Raw genomic sequence first — 21,238 nt, 5'->3', positions numbered from 1 at the left:
CTCATGATATGCTTTCCTGTTTTCCTTTCCACTCAAATTCTCTACATCTCTGCTCAGACAAAAGGCTCTCTGCTCTCCTGCTCACACAAACAGCCCTCTTGGGCACTCATTCCTGTCCAAATTCTTCACTCTGGAATGGCATTTATACTTCTTTATATATACCAGGCAAATTATTTTCCTAGAAGGTGAGTTATTTATTGGCTCTGAACCAAATTGTTGGTGAGCTCTTTGGTACCTGTTGATGGAAGATCCTAGCTGAACCTGTCTTTCATCTGCTGGGAAGGAGCATAGAAGAACCTCCTTTAAACTACAGTGTGTGCACTGTATTATTTATCAGTTCCCTCCTTTGCCTAAAGCAGATTTTTTTCACCAACATCACAAAAAGTGAGAACACTTTCCTGCTACAATTCATGAATTTGCACCAAAATGACAGGGTATCATAGATCTGACTGGTGCATTGACACCTGTTTGATAAACTTCTAATTTCCTGGTATAGATTCATACATTGGAGACAGGAAAAAGTTACATATTTAGCTGTTTAATTTTAAAATAAATTTGTACACGTATCTCAAGCTGTGCAGATACAGGGATAAGGACAGACATTTCAAGTTGAAGATATTCCATACTTCACTACCACTGAAATTATTTCCAGGAGGACAATATGCCATAAACTCTATTGCATTAGACTTATTTATTTACTTCAACTAAATGATTTCAGCATACATTGAAAGTATTGGCAGTACACAGTGTGCAAGCGCAAGCTACATTAGAAGATTAGTCATGTCACATTAGGGAAAACTGTAGTAATCAATGCTATTTGATAATATTGTAAATGATGCCATCTGTGTTGGGTTGAAAAGATCACTGTGTCCTGCAGACACACAGGCCTGTGCATCCTCCTGTGGAGCCCCATGAAACCAGGGCAGAAGAGGCAGGGGTCAGGTCAGCTCTTTGCCTGCCACTGACCACTCTCTCCCAGTCCCTGGTCCAGGCTAGGCAGCACACTGCTTACAAAGAAGGAAATGAAAGAGCTTTCTCCAGTGCATGTTACACTCCTGCCCACACAGCTCTGGCAGGGGCCTGAGCCACACTGTCTCTTTCAAGTACTCAACAGCACTAGAGATTCCTTGGGGATTTCTATGATGTACCCCCCATGGTAAAATACTCCCTTGTCCCTGACCCCCGTGGATGGACATGGGATGGGGACCAGGACAAAGGGGACAGGTGGACCTGGCTGGAACTCTGACTCAGTGGAGCAGCAGTGAGAAGGAATGATGCCAGGAAAGGAGCAGCAAGAGCTGTGGGTCACCCCTCAGAGTGGTGGGGACGATGAGACAGGAGGAGTTTGGAGTCCCCCAGATGAAACTGTCTCTCCTGACCTCCAAATGGCAGGACATGTGCACATCCAATGTTCTCCCATGGGATTACACCTCAGCTTGTAGAGGCATACAGAAGAATGGGAAAAAACCCTAGGAGGGGAATAATCAGGTGTAGACACAACTCCAGCATTCAGGCTAGGATTTTCATATCAGTTCCCTCTCTTGTTTCCTCTCTGTGGAAAATGAGCAACCTGAATTGGATCCCAAAGCATAAAAGGATTTCCAAGCCCTTGTACTCTGGACTCTGCTGATTACTGAGTGCCACTGAGTCTGCTTGGAAATTAGACTGGACTCTGCAGTCATTAATCACCAATATTAAATAGCAATTCTGTACTGTGTGACAGTTTAACTAAGAAGCTGACTTCCAAAATTGACCCACTTGGTATAATTTACAGTTGGCAAAGCTCTTACAAAATGTATGTTACTCTGGGAAGTCATGTTTCGTTTCTCATAAGCATTTACTGGATCTTCTGTATCCAGTATCTTTACATTTTCTAGATGGCTCCTGTGAAGGAAAACAAGAGCATAATGAGGAAATTAAAATATCAAGATTAAAATAATATCTTGACCTCAACTAATGAGCCAACAATAGTACCAGACTACTATTTTTCTGAAATGAACTGCTTTCAGAGACTAAGGGAGCACAGGATGAAATATGGCCCTGCTGGGAAAAATCCCAAAGCAGCAACTTGTACCCTACCAGCAACTAAAATCATCCCACCAAATGGCCTTGACTTGGAAAGCCCACAGACCCAGCTGTAAAACCTCAAGGAATCTTGGGGTCCTTCCACCTCTTCCAGAAAAAAATCTGTGAACACATGAGCTTTACATACATAAGCAAAACAAGCATTTAAGTGGTCAAATCACTCTGGCTGTAGGGAGAGGATAATGTTACAGATAGGCAGGGGCTATATGTTTCCCATTGGGAGAAATTTTTGAAGTCAGAAGATTAATCTTGTCTCTCAACACATTCATTAGTTAAATTGCAAAGCAAGCTCGTTACATAACCAACCCGAGGACAATTATATTTATCTCATCAAGGTTCACAGTACAGATGGATTGCTAACCAAGGTAACATGAATACCTTCTGCAGGGTGAAAGCTCTCTGATCTATTTGAAACATCAGTCCTGTGGTGCCTTACCCGAGTTTTCAGATTATTTGCGCCTTTTTGGAAGAACACATTTATGCAGTTCCTCCCAGAGGTCTCTCCAGCATGAAGAGAGGAATTGAGGAAAGCTGGGATTCATTCTCTAGAAGTGGGCAAATCAAGGCACAGAAATTAAGTGACTTGCTCCTAATTATCAAAGTCTCTGGAATAAAGAGCATCTCACGAACTCTCCCATACTTTGTTAGACCCAGTAAAGGAAATGTTTTAAGGTGGAGTGAAATTTCTGTACTTTAAGCATGTGCAAATACACAGTGTGCTCAGTCCACTCTTGAATTAATTTTCCAGGTTTATACCTGAAGAGTTCAATATTTGTTGAGAGATGGAGGTCATCTTATCTGACTCCTTGCATGTCACCAGCTGCACATACCCTGCTCTATCCCTTTGTGGAACCCACTGCCTGGGTTTAATCCTATAAGGAATCTTTCTAGGAAGGCAGTCTACTTTGGTGAGAAGAACCAAAAGGTGGTGAGTCCACTGGTCTCTTTGGTATCTTATTCTGGGAATTAATTGTGCATACATGTAAAAACATGTGGATAATTTATTGCTAATTTGATGACATTACCTCAGATTATTGCCATCAATTGGCAATAATGTTATGCATTTCCTGGGAAGATGAAGGAGCTGGTATCTGTATTTTGCACCTCTACATGTGTTGTATTTGTACTAACATCCTCATCTATTTTTCACATGGAACAAAAAGCTGTGGTAGACACCTGCCAATATAGCAGGTGTACTAGCTAGCCCTCATGTAAGATTTTTGCATTCTCATCCAATTTAAAATCCTGTTTTAAAATGCTGCCTGTGATGGGACTGATGTTATTCCATGAGCCTGTCCATATGCATACATACAATAAACACAGACAAAATCAGGCCTTTGCACATGTACTCAAGGAACACACCAGATAGTTTGCCCTCCCATTGAGCTATGATTACATTCTAAGGCTCTCCATTGAGGTCTACAAAGTCTTTCCAAGGTCTCTATTTTTTTTCTGAAACTGTTTCCCCCATATGATTCATGTTCTCAGTTTCCAGGTTTATAATTTTACACTTGACTATGTTAAGGCACACTTTTTTCAGTTTGAAGTCCACTTTTGAGACCACTCAGATTCCCTTTTCTTTAGTGCCATGCATAATCAGTGAGTAATTCAGAGTTTTTCCTGCAAGACTAAGTAGTGAACATTGCCAGAAGAGGTCTGGATCTGGCTATGGAATCTCACTAAAAAATTTCTTTTTAGAGTGATTTTGCAACAATTCCTTTCATCCACCAGCCCTTAGCCACCTGACATGTTCTTAAACAAGAATGCAAAATGCTACATTTTTGATCAAATTATGGTAGATAACAATCTGAAGACTTTTAGTTTCCATTAGGTTTATAGTTACTTTTTTAACCAACTGGGTAACCTTACATTAAAGAAGCAAGCCAAGCTTACCTGACAAGACCTGAATTCAGTGAAAACATCATTGGCTGCCATTAACAACAGTCCTGTTTTTCATACTTGAATTCCCATATCAGCTTCTCTATTATTTTGCTGGAAGAGAGGTCAGGCTGGCTGCCATGCTGTTATCACAATTATCCTGTTTGTGCCATTGGGGCACTGGCAAAAGAAAAAATGAACTTGCCTTCAGTCTTGGTAGATTGCTCCAATGTTCCCAAATTTATCAAAATCTCTTATCAGTGAGCCAGAAAATTTCTCAGCCAATTTAAGAAAGAAAAGTAGAATGCATGCTGCTCACAAAACAGGGGCTGCTGCCTTAAAGCTGATTCCTCAAAGTAGGAGTTGTCTAACATTCTTTTAGTTGCAGATGGGCTGGAAAAGAATTTGTCTTCCTCACATGATATATACAAACCATATTCTTTCTTTCAAAACATAAACCAGAAGTATTTTCTGAACATTTTAACCATCTATACATTTCTTGTTAACAGTTTCAGTACCTACAACCCTTGCCTGGCCCACATCATTGCTACTTTGTTTTTCCTTATATAAATTTAAGACTCTTTAGAACACAATTTGCTTGCCAAGAGTAGATTTTGGTTTAAGTGTTACTAGTAATTTCCATACTTGATAACATATATATATATCAATGGATATTCATCTCCCTTTTATAGCCTATTTTCCCAATACACAGCCACAGAGTTTATTTAAATATGTACGTACTGTGTGTTTGCATGCCCACACAAGTGTCTGTAGATATGTATACCTATGCAATCCTATATACACATAAATGTGGACAAACTGATACCTGTTCAAACACATCTATACAGAACAGTAAGTCCATTTCTACTTTCTGTCCTCTTCTGCTATACATATTGTCTTAGTAACGTTTTGTCCATTTATTAAGCTCTTGAAAAACTTTCAGTTTTGTTTATGCCTCCATGCCTCTGCCTATTCAGTTTTATTAAGGGCAGTCCTTAGCTTTGGGAAATTAAAAAAATTAGCATGTGTGTATATTCTGGTTTGGGACTATATTCTCTTCATGCATATTAGATGTAACCAGGTCATGATCAGTTTTTCCTGAGACAACACTTGATTTCCAGTCTAGTGGATCAATTAACTTTTATCTATCAGGCTACCTAAAAGGAGAATTTTTCCACTCTAGGTCTAACAACTTTGTTTTTGCAGAAGAATCGTCCGGTATTTAAAGCTATTCTATTGATGTTTTACCAGTACCTAAAAGAAACCTTCAGCAGGTGTGCCAAACAAAGTTCCCCATAATTACACAATTGCCTCCCCACATGCAATAGTAGCTCAAACTGTCTTCAGATTCATTTCAGTGATTTATGTTACCTCTGCCCACTGCTGAACCTTGATTATCAGCACATTTATTGTGCTGCATTTCCTAAGATCCTGCACTTCCCTATTCTAAGGCAGATATATGTCACCAGGTCATAGACAGAGTCATTGCCCTCACACAATTTCTTTTGTCACCCTTGGTCTGTTGTCTAAACAACTTATACAATATTCTAACATATTGAGCCCTCTAGCACTGTAACCTGATGAGACAATTAATTTGAATCTATCTTGATAATTAATAAATTCTACTTGCTCTTACTTATTACCCAGATTCCTAGCTTCAGCATATAAGCATTTCCAAATGTATTTCTCTTTGGATCCTCTACCATACTGATTTAATTTGTTCCTGACAAGGAAAATCTGAACCACATTTACTTTCTTAACCCCCTTCTGCATGCAGTTGCTTTAAATACAGTTGTGGCAGTTCCCAAGAGCCAGAATGTTTTGTCCCAGCCACACCTATTCAATCTCTCCATCTTTTAGTACTGTATATATTACAAGCCAGTACAGGGTTTAGCTCCATGGTATGTAGTCAGTCCAAAACCAACATGGATATTTTGTGCTGACCTGTGGAATGCTGACACGGGCTGGCTGGAATACAATCTCTGCAGCACTGTTTAAAAAATGGCACTCAGCATCATTCTTTCTGCATCAGTGTCATGTTTTTGCAGGTGGCCTTGCAAAATAATTCAGCAAGTAAAATTTTTAATATCAGTGTAAGTACTCCATGTAGGCCACACAGGCACAACTTATCAAGGAACTGCAGTCTTCTGCAATTCTTGCAACACCTTGCAGCCAAAAGGCTCAGTGCTGGCTTGAGCCAGTCATGGAAACTCTCTGAAGAGACCCAGATGTGTTCCATACAGGAGAAAAAAATGCCTTAATAGCTGTGCATGTCTCACAGTTACCCACTTATGTCTTTTTTTTTTTCCACACAGCACAAACTGGAACGTTCTGCAGAAACCTTCTGGGAACAGGCAGGGGGCCCACAGACCTCTTGGATCTGCCTGGTTACTGCACTGGTACCTGCCTTCTCATCAGAGGACCAAACCCAGCACTGAACCCTGGATTGTCCCTTGAAGTGTTTGAAGCCTGTGCAATCCAGCTAAGAAAAACAGGGCATGCTTTACAAAGTGTGTCACTTCCATCAATACAACAAGAACTTGCAAAGACGTAAATTTAAGTAAGGATACTATGGGCACTCTGCTCTTGCCTCAAAGAGGTAAGGCATCTTCTCTGCATGTGGAAAAGTTGTGTCTTTTACTGGACTAATTGGTACAACTGGAGGAATGGTGTGCCTTCAGGAATGCAAGTGTTCCTTTGATCACACACACTGCAAGTTTTATTATATCAAGACAGCAAACCATGAAGGGGAGCTGCTGGGAAAGAGCACACAGAAAGGGGGCACCTCAAAGGCAGTGAGAATTTTTCTACCCACTGGTTCCTGAGCAGCCCAGCACTTTGAATCTGAACACGTTGTTGCCTGGAGATCGTGGTACCATGTACTGATCCAGCAAGCTCGGCAAACAGGGAATAGCACACATCTCACAGATAACTCTTTTTCACTAAGTGAGTTGAGCATCAGTCTAAGCACACTCCTCTAACATGCTAACTGATACATTGCTTATTTATTTAATGAATGGAGAGTGCAATCCATACAGTACAGATTACACCAGAAACAAAAGTTGGAAGGAACATGGCCACACAGGACACCCAGGCCAATGAAGAATATAACATATTATACATGTACAGAGAACTTTATTAGCAATGCCTGTTGCAAACAGAAAGGGCGATAATTGAAGGTCTTTATCTGAGAAATGTAACCTAAAACTCAAATGAGCAAGTGCTACTCTGTCCTTAAATGTTCTACTTACAAAGCCAAAGGCCTGAAAATAGGGGATAGAGGAGCAACTGGGTTGTTGACCTTTCCCATGTAGAGCAAGGCCTCCCTCCTTTCATGGGTTTCTGCCTCCCATGAGACAGAAAACATATTTTAAGCAGCTCATGTAATGGTGCTTGTGTACCTGTCAGTCCCAAGAACCCACAGACTTTTGGATTTGAGGAACAATTTCAATCACTTTTGACAGATGACAGGGGCTTTCAACAGCAATTAAACAAGTTTGGTGAAAGCAGGTAATGATAGCATTACACTGGGAGAAAACTCTCTCTGAGAATGTCTAACTAAAACACAGGCTCTTGCTCCTATAATGGTAAAGTGGTCTTAAATATCCAAAAAGCAAGAAAATCTTCTGAAGCTCACAGCAGCCATGAATCTAGAGTAAGATTCCTTGACTTTGGTAGTCATCTGTTTGTTTAACACCAGTTGTTTTCTATGCTGCAGTAAAGGATCTGTTTAACTATTGTTTTCTGCACTGTGAATTCAGATGATGTGCATTTTTAAAAATCATAACAAATGAATGTGTAACTGCATAACATATTATATATAAAGCATACATATATAAAATTCAACAGAAGATTGAGTGACATTTCAGCAATTCATAAAGGAAATAGCAGTACTAGTAGCAGTAGTATTGAATTTGTTTGTGGTCTACAATGTGAATGCTTAGTATAATTTCAAATTATGTTAGTATCATTTCAAATATCATTTCTCCTTGAGAAAACATTTGTTTTTATACATTGGAAACATTTCAGAAGTGGCAACTCCATCAAAGCTATTTAAAAGAAATTCATAAGTACATTTAGCTGACTTATTAGGTCAGAGCACAGTGTTATTAACACACCAGGATTATGAGTTTGATACCTGTGTGGGCCATTCATTTAAGGGCTGGATTTGATAATCCTTGTGGATCTCTTCCAGCTCAGAATATTCTGTGATTCTAGAAATCTCCTGTTATTGGGTCATTGTTGTAGTGCACTTCCCCTTTCAGTGTATTCCGGTCTGCAGCAAAACCACAGAAAGCTCTTAAAAAATAGAGAAAATAAGAATTATTTCTGAACTCATTACAAAACTATAAACTCAGCTTTCAGTTTCTGGTGATGTTCTGAATATTTTGTGTGGGGTTCTTTTGGATAATTATTTCTGAAGAATATCTATTGAGTGTGTTTAACTTCTGAAAATGTGAAAATCAAAGTCTAACCCAGACACACACTTGTACTACAGCTCATCTATTGGAATCTCTGTTGATAATGTTGATGCAACATTTTCTGCTGTAGTTTTAGGCCTCTGAAGACCAGATATGCTGAAATATTCCAGATGTGGGACAGCAAAGGCATCAAACTATTCCTATGTATGGTATGATGGCAGGAGCTGAACCCAAACCTCCACAGGACAGTGATGACACACCTGTGCTTCCTGCTACTGACCTCTTGTGCTGCTTTGCTAGGAGCTGGTGCTGACACTGTACATTGGATGAGATACCAGTAAGGGTAAATGAAGGGCATTACTATTATCTTTCAAAGGCTTCAGACTGCAGCCGTTGTTCAGAGCATCCCTGGTGCTGACAGAACAAGTCTATATTCATGCCCTGTGGACAGAATCGCCATTCCTATTTAGATGTGCACCACGTTCACAAAACTCCTTGGAAGATCTGTTCGCTTTGTATGTGGGGAAATGGATCAGAAAATACTGACAATTTTCAAAATGCTTGCCTTGAATTTCAATGTCTGCTTCTTGTACTGGCTAACAGTGAGCTACTGTTGGTACACACTAAGTCCCTCACACTGCACGTAAAGTAAGTTGACTTGACGAGTGTGTAGAGACTGCAAACTCCCTTGCCTACCCCTCCCTTCCCAAAACACCAGCAATGGACCATTATCTTTGATTTTGACATCTGAAGAGAGAATGCAAATGCCAGGAAGGAAGTTTTCAGACTCTGTAAAAAAATACTCTCTAAAAGACCTTCCAAAGGGACTATTACAACAGGATACAGTAAAGAAAACAGGAGAAGAATTTGAGGGGGAGATGCTCATACTATAAATGAAAAATACTTCTGAGAATAAACACAAACAAAAGCACATCCAAACTCACCTCTGCTTAAAGAAAATTACTGACTTTTCTGCTGAAAATAGACTCAGTACATTAGTCAAATACTTGAATATGCCTAATTTATACCTTCCAGACTGTGCAGTGTAGTACAAGGAAGATGAAAATACACTCAGAGTTGATGTTGGGGCTGCCCCCCCAGACCACCAAGGCAGAAAGTGAAATCCAGAGGTTACAAGATGAGTAGGATGCAAATTCACTGAAAAATTTCCTTTATAGCACCAGTGTATCTCCTCAAGAATCAGGAAAAATTATCTCTAAGGTTGCTGAACTGAAGATTAGGAAACCCCAGCCTTTCTGAGCATCTTGGTAATCACTATAAAAATTGCCATTACTTATTATGTTTTGGGGCCAGTTACTAGATTAGGGCTATCTATACTCTACACTATGACAACATGCAGTATAATAGCATTACCCTAATTGCGGCCCTTCTCTGCCAGTTTCTCCTACTAAAAACTGTCAGAGTAGACTGTGCTGTGCAAACCACACAGACAGTCTGCACATCAAAGAGTTTGCAAGCTAAGCAGCTGAGATCAGGAGCCTAGATCTGCACAAGAAATTCCAGAACAACTCAGTGTTACATGGATCTGTACAGGATTCCATGCACAACATGAAAGACATTCTTAAAAGATGAACTTTCAAAAAAAGATAGGGGATGGTGACTTACAGAAAAAAGGTTAAAAGTTCTAAACAGTTGCGAAGCATGGCTGACTTTCAAAAAAATTCCTGAGCAGCTGAGAAGCTGTTTTAGCAAAGAACAGAACAGAGCACAACAAGGCAGCAGCACTGACTTAGTTTATGGCTACTCTTGTGTTACCAAGCATCAGGTTTTTATCAGAATGCTTTCCAGGCCTGAGGACTTCATGAAAAAAATCTGAGCAGACTCTTAGTGGTCTACATGAGAACATGCAGTTTCATTGCAAAATAAAATCTGCTGGTTTGAACTGAAATTGAAATGAATGATCATGGAGGAGTAAATGAAAGGAAAAGTATTAAACTTACAGCTGAAGTGGTGCTGCAGTCTGAAAGGAAAAATGTAGAGCATCCTTTGCAAGTGTTTTCATAAGCTACTGACCTGTAGGTGCTGAGCACAGGGTGCAGAGCTTGAGTGGCCCTCACAAGGCTCTGAATGAGTGACAGGACTGCTCTGCAACCCAATCAGTCAAAAGTTATCTTGGAAAGAAAAACGTGTCAAGACAAGGGGAAAGAGTATAGAGAACAATTCTTGCAAGAGGAAATTTTCTGTGTCTACCTTTAATTAAGAAAGTAGAAAATGCTCAGAATCACAGCTTTAAATTCATCATCTCCCTAATTAAGAATTTATCCTTAACCCAATTTCTTAGGGAAACAAAGTTGAGGCAATCACATCTTTGCCTGTGTCTGTCTACACATCCTCCCTCTACATCTTCCGAGTCCAGTGGCCTTTTCCACTACCTTGACTTGGACAAAAGATAGTGATTTCAAAGATATTATGTGCCATAGATGTAAAGAAAGTAAGGTAGAGTCATAGAGGAAAAAGACCCCACTAAGCCTTCATATGGAGAGAAAGACAACAAATCAACAAAAGGCTTGAAACTCCTGAATGCCTCATGGGAAACACTTCAATTAAACTCACAGCTTTCTAAACATCGGGAAATACAGCTACCAAATAGAAAACTGTAAGATACAAGGCTGCACTGGCTCCGCTGCTCACCCAGCAACTCCACTTCAGCAAGCAAACCCACTACTACAGTTGGAAAATACCTGTATTTCGTCGGATGGCAAGCGCAGCAAACAGGCTCTTGGTGAACAATCTAGGCATGAAAAATGTCAAGGAAGCCGTTTCCAATTAGCAGTCCTCACCAGAAGAAAGTTTCCCCTGTACCCCCCTCCAGGGCAGCATTTTCGGGAGCCCACGGGAAGGCGCCCCCATGGCCAGGGGCACGCAGGGCTGGGGCTGCTGTGCGGGGAGGGCTCCCGCGCTCAAGGGGAAGCGCAGTCGCCAGCCCAAGAACAACAAAACAGCATTACACTTAATCCACTGCCATCTGGCTTCATTTTGACAATCCACAAAATCAGACACAACATTCTTCCACAAAATCCCTGAAAAACAGCACAGAACTGGTGTCAAAGCGTGTCCCCTCCCCCCTGGCCCCTCTGAGGGCTTGGAAGAGAGGTTTCTCGTAAAATCAAGAGCCACTTCCCCAGGTGACATTTCTGCAGGAGCATTCAAGCTGCAGATGTTTCCACTGTGGAAGAAGAGTTTGTATAAAGCAGCACTGCTTGTCATGTTTGTGGAGGTAGGGAGGGGGAAGGGGTGAGAAGCTGCAAGAGGAGACGCTGCAGGCAGTGGTGTTGATCCACAGGCGATGAACTGCCCGAGGCTATCAGCTCCGTGTGTTTGCTCAGCTCTTGACCTGACCAAGGGACAGCAAGGACCATCCATCTTCCCCGGCAGAAACCGAGCAGCTGTTCCTGAAAGGACAAGGCAAACCACACAGCCTTCAAGCTAGATGGGAACACAGTATCTCTGCAACACAGCAAGACAAATCCCATTACTCTTATTCTTGTTATTTCAAAAATGTGCTGCAGGAAGCCTTGATTTGCAACATTTGCCTTGTTACTGAGGCATTAAGGTAGTCTGCATGGCCTGCTAAGAGAGCTCAAATATCACTTCATAGCCTACAGCTCTCAAAACTTCTTAATGGAGGGGTTTCTTTCCACAACAGAAGGCAGAAACACAAACAAAAACATTGAAATAAAGCCTGCTTCATGCTGAATTGTGTTCCCAAATACTGAATTGGGTTGACAAACACTGATTATCCACAAAAAACAGTTGCTAAGAACTGAAATGTGTTTTTATTGACACCTCATGACTTAGGGCTGCAACTCAACTGTTGGGCTTCTCATGCCCTTTCAGACAATCAAATGCTGAGGATGCCTGACCTCCATTGTGACATGGACCTTCTGTAGCTCCTGTGACATTGCCACCAACTCTATGTGGATATCTCAGGTATTCTGGGGTCTCTCATCTAACACTAGTTGCCTAAATTCAGGCATCTGCATGAGATTTCAAGAGTTACCCCAAAAAGGCTATATTCCTCCCTTAGAGCATCCTCCTGTAGTCCATGTTGTGATACATCTACTTGCATTTTCTGGTACCTCTGGTAGGAGCAAGTGTGTGTGCCTCTCAGTTGCCAAAATAAGTGGACTAGCAAGCAAAGCATCCACTCACTAAAATAGTTATTTCGCTAATGATACTTTGCTGGTTCCCATATAAAAGCTGTCAGGACAGTAAACAAGGCAGACTCCATTTGCACATCTGTCTTAGGGCTGAACACCACAGGAATGTCCCCAGGCATGGCCTGTGCTCTGTTTCTTAGCATGGCTAAGCATCTTGTCTTTCAGAAAGCACATTACTGACAGCAGCATTAACATTAACAGGCACATCTCTGTGGAGTGCTGCATGTGCACATGCATTAATCAGGCATCTTTCTTAATGCTCAAGATGGTGCCAGGGAACAGCCTTGTCAGGCCTTCACACAGGAATTAGAAGATTTGAGGGAAAGAGTAAGTTCCCTGAGCAACAGCAGTGTTACCTGCAAGGGACACGTAATGTCATAAAAGTTTATCCTATTGAAACTCCCAAATGTTTCCAGTTGTAGCATACAAAAACCCACATTCATATCACAGCCTGAGAGGAGGAAATGGCACACTTGTGCTAAACACTGGAGGATTGTCTTTACAGCACAGACAGTATCTGCAGGAGCTTCAGCACTGTGGTTAGAAAAGCTGTGTGATCACACACCAGCAGCTCAAGCCAGTACACACCTGGAAGGAGGGGAAGGGAGAACATAATCTCCTGTAAAACCAGAACTGTAAGCAATACAAAATAAATCCTTATACTGATGAAGGCGGTAAAGGAACAACAAGCAAATAAGATATTTGTATCCCTAGTATAAAAAAAAAGAAAAAAAAAAAAGAAGCAAAAAACTTGCTATGACCCGCACTAAAAGAACTGAGGAACCTGCACTATGACGAGTAATGCTGATCCATGATTTCTGATGTTAACAGATTTTTAGAGTGGTTAGGAAAATAGTGTGATTAGTAACAGGCTTCATGCTGAAATTAGGCTTCTAGCTGCTGAGATGTTGCTGTTTACTTATAGCTGTATATACAGCTATACTTATATGTAGTTTATATGCTGTTTACTTATAGCTAAACATATAGTTATAGCTCATAGCTTTACATATAGCTATATATTTTGTGAAACAGTTTATTTTGCAGGTTCACTTTGTGGGTTTGATCATTTCAAACTGTAGGCTTCTGTCCCTTCTCACAGTGTTCATCCTCTGACTATGCTACAGTAGCACAAGAGCTGGAAGGTTACAAGTGCAACTCCGCAGCCAACAAAACTCTAAAAGGACAGTGGAATTTGAATTGCAGGTTTTTACTGATAGCAGCAGACTCCAGGTTAGAGTTCCTTTTTGCACAGATGTGCCTGGTACCTCCCCCTTTCTCTCTGTCCTTTAAGTCCTTCCTGTACACAATGACAAAGCACTCACTCACCTTAGAGGTAGGTGGAGCTCCGGATGGCATCACTAAGGTTTTTCTCAGAGACTGAGAGCAAACATATAAGGTCAGGATGACGGAATTGCTGGATTTCTAAAGGGTATTTCTGTTTGGTTTTTTTTTTTTGAAAGAATAAACTCTATTTTGTTATGCTTTCATACAAGGTCTGTTCAAATCTTCATAGTGATCACAAGAGGATTTGACTTGGTTCTTTGCCAAAGCTATGTTCTCTGTATAATCAAGAGGGAGATCTGCTTGTCAAATGTTTACAGGGCCTTATTCTACATAAAAGTAGAAAAGTTCTGCACCATCCCTTCCAAAGAAGTCCCTTTTTCCACTCCAGGGAGTTATGAAGACTTAAAAAAAACAGGTTCACATCCTCTTATGCTCATACAGCAACACCTGGGGCAGCAGCTACCTGTTCAATATTACTGTTAAAATGAAAACAGCAGAAATCTGACAATCGTTCATATGCCTGCAGTGGGAAGGAACTTTTTTCTCTATGTATTTTTGAGCATCTTAACTGTATCTGTTGTGGAAATAAAGACTGAATATGACAACAATTCAATAATTTTTTAAAATAGAAAAAAATGCATGCCCCTGAAGCATTCCCCTCTATATTCAGGTCACCACTATATGATCTATTTACACCTTTCCTTCATCTAATTAGACATACGCAGTTACGACTTTCCCCGTGCCACTGGTATTACCATAAGCCTACTAGTGTTTTGTCAAGAGGGGTTGGAATGTCTGGAGCTACTAAACTTACATATTCAGAACAAGATACTTTGAGTACATTCTGCTTCCCATTGCTCTTGCTGTTCTCTGCCTTCTCATTTACTGAACCAGAGCTTCTCCAGGCAATTGGAACCAATAAGTATTTTCAGTTGATGCTAACTGACACCTGACAGGAGTCTGCAGCAGTAATCAGGCCCAAATCTATATAATTTCAAAATTGTCTCACTGTACCGTACCCTTTACTGGGGTACTGTCAGAATATTAAGTGAAAAGAGGGGCTTTGTTTTAAAGATGTTGCTTTTGCTTAAGTATTATCATTCCCTGTATTGCAAATTGGCAATATTCATGGAAATCTTTGCTGAGAGGGTATCCTGTAGCAATTAAGGTGTCTCACAAAGCTGGATAAAACATTTGAGGAAAATGGAGTTAAAATTGTGAAGGACTGAAATAGTCATCTCTTGTCATCTGCTACACAGGATATATGCTATTTTAATTTGTTTCAATGCCTGTAATCTCTCTATGTAGAGCAGTTTAAAGCTTTGCTCTGTTTTAAAATAGAAAGGTAAAGCTTTTTGTCACACTTCATTTACTGGCCAGCTGGAACTGCACTGCCTGTTCCTGCTCATTTATGAGAGTTCAGAACTGAGTGTTGTGGGCAGCACCCCAGTTTAGCTTCTCTAGGAAAAAAAAATGACAGGAAACAAGGGGAAAACTGACTATAAAGGTCTTCCTTAAAAGGCAAGAGAGGTCTTATGAACGAGAATTGCACTCCTTAACTTCATCTCACAAATAACATTCTCAAGGCCAAAATCGCTCATTCAGAAAGGATATCAGAGACCAACCAGAATATGCTGCATGGCCTCACAGTGTCTGTTGTTGCAGATTCAAAACCTGTGCCAAAATACTAGAATGTAATTGTAGGTCACAGCACAGCAATTGCGGAAAAGGAAAGTGCGTAACAGCAGAAAATAAATCATAGCTAATTGAAACATCATTTTAGAAACTATTGTGGCTCTCATATTAAAATTATTGTTGCTCTTTTTCAATGGAAAGATTTTTTCATTTTACAAGAGTACACTTTCACAGTGCTTTATACTGCGCAGTGTTATTTTATCATCTGTTTGTTTCATCTTCCTTCCACCACTCTCAGTCACTTCACAGAGTGCTAGCTCAATACCAACAGTGAATTGAGTGGATATTAAATGTTTCTGTCAGATTATCATTAGCATTGCCAAAATCCTGTTCAAAATAGTCCCTCTCAACCCTCTCCATGTTTTGAACCCAAAGCCTTAGGAGCAGGCATCTGCTTTTGGCTCATTTGTCAGTCATAATAATATCTTTACAGACACTCTTATCTGGATAGCAATTTCTATAGCCAACCTTCTGCTTTAGGTCTTTTTACCCCTCTCTCTCAGATCATGGGAAGAATTGTTCTAGTTTGATGTATGTAACAACCTGTTTTAAAAAATAAAAGATTCTCCTCAGGTCTTTTCCAGCCTATATTGTAGTTAGCATGGCTGCAGTTGACAAAAGAGGTCTCACACTCTGGACTTGGTCCTGGAGCTGCTCAAACAGGACTGCCGGCCTATGTTACTCCAACAGAGAATACACCTTCCCGTGGGAGAGGCTCCGCAGTAACCCTGTCATCCTTTCTCTCTTCCAGCTGGGTGAACTTCAGCTGTGCCTTGGTTGAACCAGGGCCAGAGGCTTTGCTCCCTGCTGCTCTCTGCATGGTGAGAGGGAGAACTACCTCCACCTCAGCAAACTGCATTCATGACAATGTAGGTACATGGCAACCATTGATGAAATATTGCTGACTGTGAAATCCATGGCACCTCAAATTGTTCTAGATGAGGTATCAGAGAGAAAAAAATATACTAAACTGAAACCTCCCAATGAAAAAGCTTTTATAAAAGAGCAGGAAGTTGCTTTACATTAACTTTGTAGAGAGGGGAAGGATAGGATTTGCCACAGTGCTCTCCCATCTGCTCTGCAGCTTTGGTGAGCTGCAGCACTCAAGGCAGTGGTGTCTGCCAGTGTGCTTTGTATCTATGGGAGCTGCCTGGGCTGCAGAGAGTGAGGGGCATGCTCAGACCTCCAAATTACCCTTGCTCTCTACAGAAGTACACTCATGCAGAGTAAGAAACACAGAGGTGACCAAAATTTCCTTCATATGACAGGGAAAACACAGTTGATGGTACATCTGTGTTGCTACCATTCTTCAGAGAGGAAAGTCTATAAAGTGACAGTCCTCTCCTCTAAGAGGTGTCTGATGTGCTTCAAGCCCAGTGTTTTGATTTTCCTGTTCACCGCTGTCACAAAACATAGCTAAAATCCTCTTCAGAATACCTTGGCATGCTGAGGATAATAATTTAAAACCAAGTTACTACATGTCCAGAAGGAAAAGGAAAGTCCTTGTGGAACATATTCCACAAGCTCATAAAAATATCGCTTTTAACAAAGATAAAATAAGAGTTAAAGTGCAACAGTTACAACAGGAAAGAAAATACAGCACCTGCTCAGATCTGGAAAACAAGAAAAGAACATGTAAGAGTAGAAAGAAAATTAAGTATATTTCTTTCATCTTTCTGCATAAAAATCCTAAAATATCTGCTACTTGAAAAGTCTGTATTTAATAAAAGACTAGGAGGATTCCTGAAAGCAGCTGCAAATTATGTATCTACTGTACTCCTGCAAGGTGGTGTGGAGCAGCCTCCAGCACACAGCTTCAGAGAAGAGCACAAATGAGTCACAGTTGTATCTTACTAATTGCATGTAAATTATTGAAAGGGAAGGCTTGACTTTGACCTATGCATGAAAAACATCAGCTTAGCCACTGGATGTTGTTGTTTGGGGTTTTTTTGAAAACCCATATTCTAAGTCTCTAATGAAAAATGGAGATCTGATGCCCTGATGGCAGCATAATCATTTCAGTTTGCCTGGATCTGTTAGGGTCCACAGGGAGACTATTATTGGGGAGAGAGAGGACAAGGCCTCTGTACAGACACAAAAGGCAGCAGAGTTCTGGCGGAGGCAGCGACACTTCATGAGTTAAATCAGTTGGAAGCTGCGGGCTGAACAGCCCAACCCCACCACTGGAAAGGGACCTGCGCTCCAACTCCACGTCCAAACCCCCAGCTGCATCACACACAGAGGCATGCTGTGAGACCAGCGGCGGGACACAGCCTGTGCTCGCTGCTCCCAGCGCACTCCCAAGGCAGCCAAGCCGCGGTAGGGACCAGATGTGCAAACCTGCAGGTGGGCTGCGTTTTGCACAGACCAAACGAAGGCCAGCAAGGCGCCAGAGCAGGGGTTTACATGAGAAAATCACCAGAGCTTGTTTCAGTTTGGTCACTCTGTCCGTGCTTCTCTCCAATGAGGGTGATGCAGCTGAGATATCTCTTTCCCTGGCTGGGGCTACTGTGCTGTAATTTCCCTGTCCCAAGGTGACATTGCTTGGCCTTTCTCTCAGTATAATCTTTGAATAATCACCACACCTAAGAGAGTCTTAATCCACCCTTGCAATAAAAGCTCCCAGGATCTTCAGTGTCTTTGGCATCTTTACCAAGCAACTAATAAAAGCATTGGAAAAAAAGGCAAAGAGCAGCTGGCAAGTTTAGGAGGGAACATTGCCTATGGTTTTCAAAAGTGGAATGACTTTTCCTCCTTACTGCATTTCCTGTGAGATTCTGCCCTTTAACCTGCCACTAAATTTCAGTGTAATTACATCATTAATTTTCTCTCCCTACCAGGACAAAACTTGGCCTAAAGTGATTTGGATAGCATAACCCAAATTCATTTTGCATTGCCCAAGTTAGCTCAAATGCTATTTGGGATAAGAAAAAGCCATATACAATAGTGGACACCATGATAAGGCATTGCAGATTTTCCTGTAAGAGGGAGTTTATTCAGACAGCCAAGATGTGGGGTGGACACATCAATGAAACTAGAGAAAACATCTTAAGAACACAATGATTGTCTTCTAAAAAATTATAGAAATCTAGAGTTGAGGTCAATTTGCAAAGCTATACACATTTTGATTCACAAAATCAGCTTGCTCCACATGAAGAATAGTAGATATCATGAAAACCCTTTTTACCACGTTGAATCAAAGCAGGTGGTGCAACTGATCTGAAATTTGAGTGTAGGTGCTGGTGTCGCTCACATTCCTTTCCCAAAGTGGGCAACTGGAATTTATAATTTACAACTAGCAGATATGTTCTCTCAATATGTTAACTGTTGTCTTGATTTGTGTTGCTTATTCCTAACATCACAACTCCTTCACTAGGCTTTGTTGTGGACAAGGTTATGTACATGGCATGGTATACACATATGTATGTACATGGTATGTACCACATGGAATGGTTTAATGCCTCTGGGATATCAGGGCAAGTGCTGTGGTTTGCAACAGATGGGGCTTGGTTAGCCAAGGAGCCAGTGACCATGGGAGTTTCTACAATTGCTTTATGCAGGTCTCCTATGACCATTTGGGGGTAAAGCAGACAAGAGACATCTTCAGGGATGGAGAGAGAAGATAGAAGAGACATGTTGGCCAAAAGGCAGAAGGAACCAAAGAAAGGTCAACGCATAATATTCATGGCTGCATTGGCAGTTCAATTTGTTAGCAGCCTTGTAAATGCCCCTTAGCCACTGACCTTATTATCAGCCATGAAGTGCCCATTAATTCTCCTCTGGGTTGTGGCTGATCCAACCAGCCAGGCCAACAGCCAGTGCAGACACAACAACCTTATCTCCTTCAGCTGTTTCACCCCTACTTTCACTTTCTCCATTCACCTCCACCCCCCAAGAACAGGACCTGTTGTGCAACAACACACACATTAACGTCACCATGCGGGCAGAGAAATGTATCTACAACCTCAGCACAAAATCCTGAGCTGAAATGTCGCATCACAGTCCTGAAAGCAGATGTTTTGCATGTGAACCCAAGTTAGGTTCAAGTTCAGGCTGCAACTATATTCCACAGAATAAAGGTGATGCATATGTCCTCAGCTCAGGATTTCCCTCTGGGTTTCTCTGCTGGCAAAGGCAAGCATGACCCCACTGCTTGCACATGCTGGTTACCACTTGTAGTTTGTATTTCCTCCTTCAAAACCACCCTAAGAGAGGCAGAAGGTGGTGAAAACAAGTCTGATGAGGACTGAATGCACCCTTGCACATTTGCTAATTTCTGAAACAGGCTGCTGAGAAGTGCCAAGCTCATCAAGGGCATGTGGAGCAGGTGAGGGGCAATATACTCCAAATAACTTGGGAGACAGTGTGGAGATGGGAAAACTTTAGCCCTCCTCAGCTTGTTTCAGAGACAAAACTACCTTTGGCCCTTTCACAGACTCAGCTGATCTCAAATATAATGGAGGCACAGATCTCCTTCTCTCAGGGTCAAGGAGCAAAGTAGACGGCAGTGTCTGAGCAAGTAACGAAACAAAAATCAATTGAAACAAAGACAGGCATTTAGATGAGGAGAAGAAGAAAGAGTTGTGTAAAAGCAATGACATTTCTAATGGAACAAAAAGCATATTAGCGGAAAGCCAAGTATTGGATCCAGGGAGAAGATTTGAATCATCCCCTTGGAACTATTCCACCCTTAATAAAACATTAACTATTCATTGAGAGAGAACACACGTGTGTGATGAATCAGTAGCCTGGCGGGTCTTCTTGTGAGAGGTTAGACTTCCTGAGCACCAGTCACTCTTCTAGTAAATTTTAATTGTTTATCCAAAGCGGAACAGCTTCAAAAGGAGAGGTTGAGGTCCTCCTGACTGCTTCCACCTTGGGCAAGGCAGTGATAGAAGAAGAGGACCAATTCCTTAACTGCTCCACCATTCAGTAAAGGTGACACTCAAAAACCTCTTAATTTGTTTCCCAAAAACCAGAAATATTTTGGGGTTTGGTCAGAAAAAAGCCCAGAAACCAGAATCTCTCTCAGTACCATCTGACTTGGATTTAGCCTTGCATTTTTCAGCTGCAGAGCAGCCCCAGTGTTGACCCAGGGGAAAGAGCCCTTTCCAGGTCCAACTCTCACTGTCACCCCAGCCTTGTAACTGCAACCACAGACCTGCCAGAAGAGTTGTGCTCTTATTCAAAAATAAGCTGACTACATGCCACACAGAGGCAATGTGATTTCTACAGGCACTGCCAAAAGCAGCCCCTCTGACAGTAGCCAGGAACGGCTCCTCTGTAACAGCCAGCCACCTGTCTTGGGCTTTGTCATGTCCAAGAACAGCAGTAAGTCTGTTTTAATGAAACAGTATTTAAAACCATAAATCAGCTAGTCACACTTACCTATATTCACTGGTCACAATCAGCTCTTAGCCAGTATGTTTTCAAATCTTATTTATGCTTCACATCAACTATTTCCCAGAGGATCAATTCCTGCTAGCAGGCTGAATGCTTGAAAGCAGTGTTTTCCAGCCATTTTGAAAGCAAGGAGTAATCTACCACTGTGGGGGAAGAGAAGCCACTATCCTAGTATTACTTTTTTTGTTTGTTTAGGTTGCACACTTTCTCTTGAGCATTGCCAGTGAGAAAAGACATTTTCCCATTGCTATGACCAGAAGGCAGGGTGTTTTTTAGCCATCATGTCTCCTT

This window comes from Melospiza georgiana, chromosome 5 (assembly GCF_028018845.1).
Source record: "Melospiza georgiana isolate bMelGeo1 chromosome 5, bMelGeo1.pri, whole genome shotgun sequence".
Taxonomy (NCBI): domain Eukaryota; kingdom Metazoa; phylum Chordata; class Aves; order Passeriformes; family Passerellidae; genus Melospiza; species Melospiza georgiana.
Note: the sequence above shows the minus strand (reverse complement) of the source record.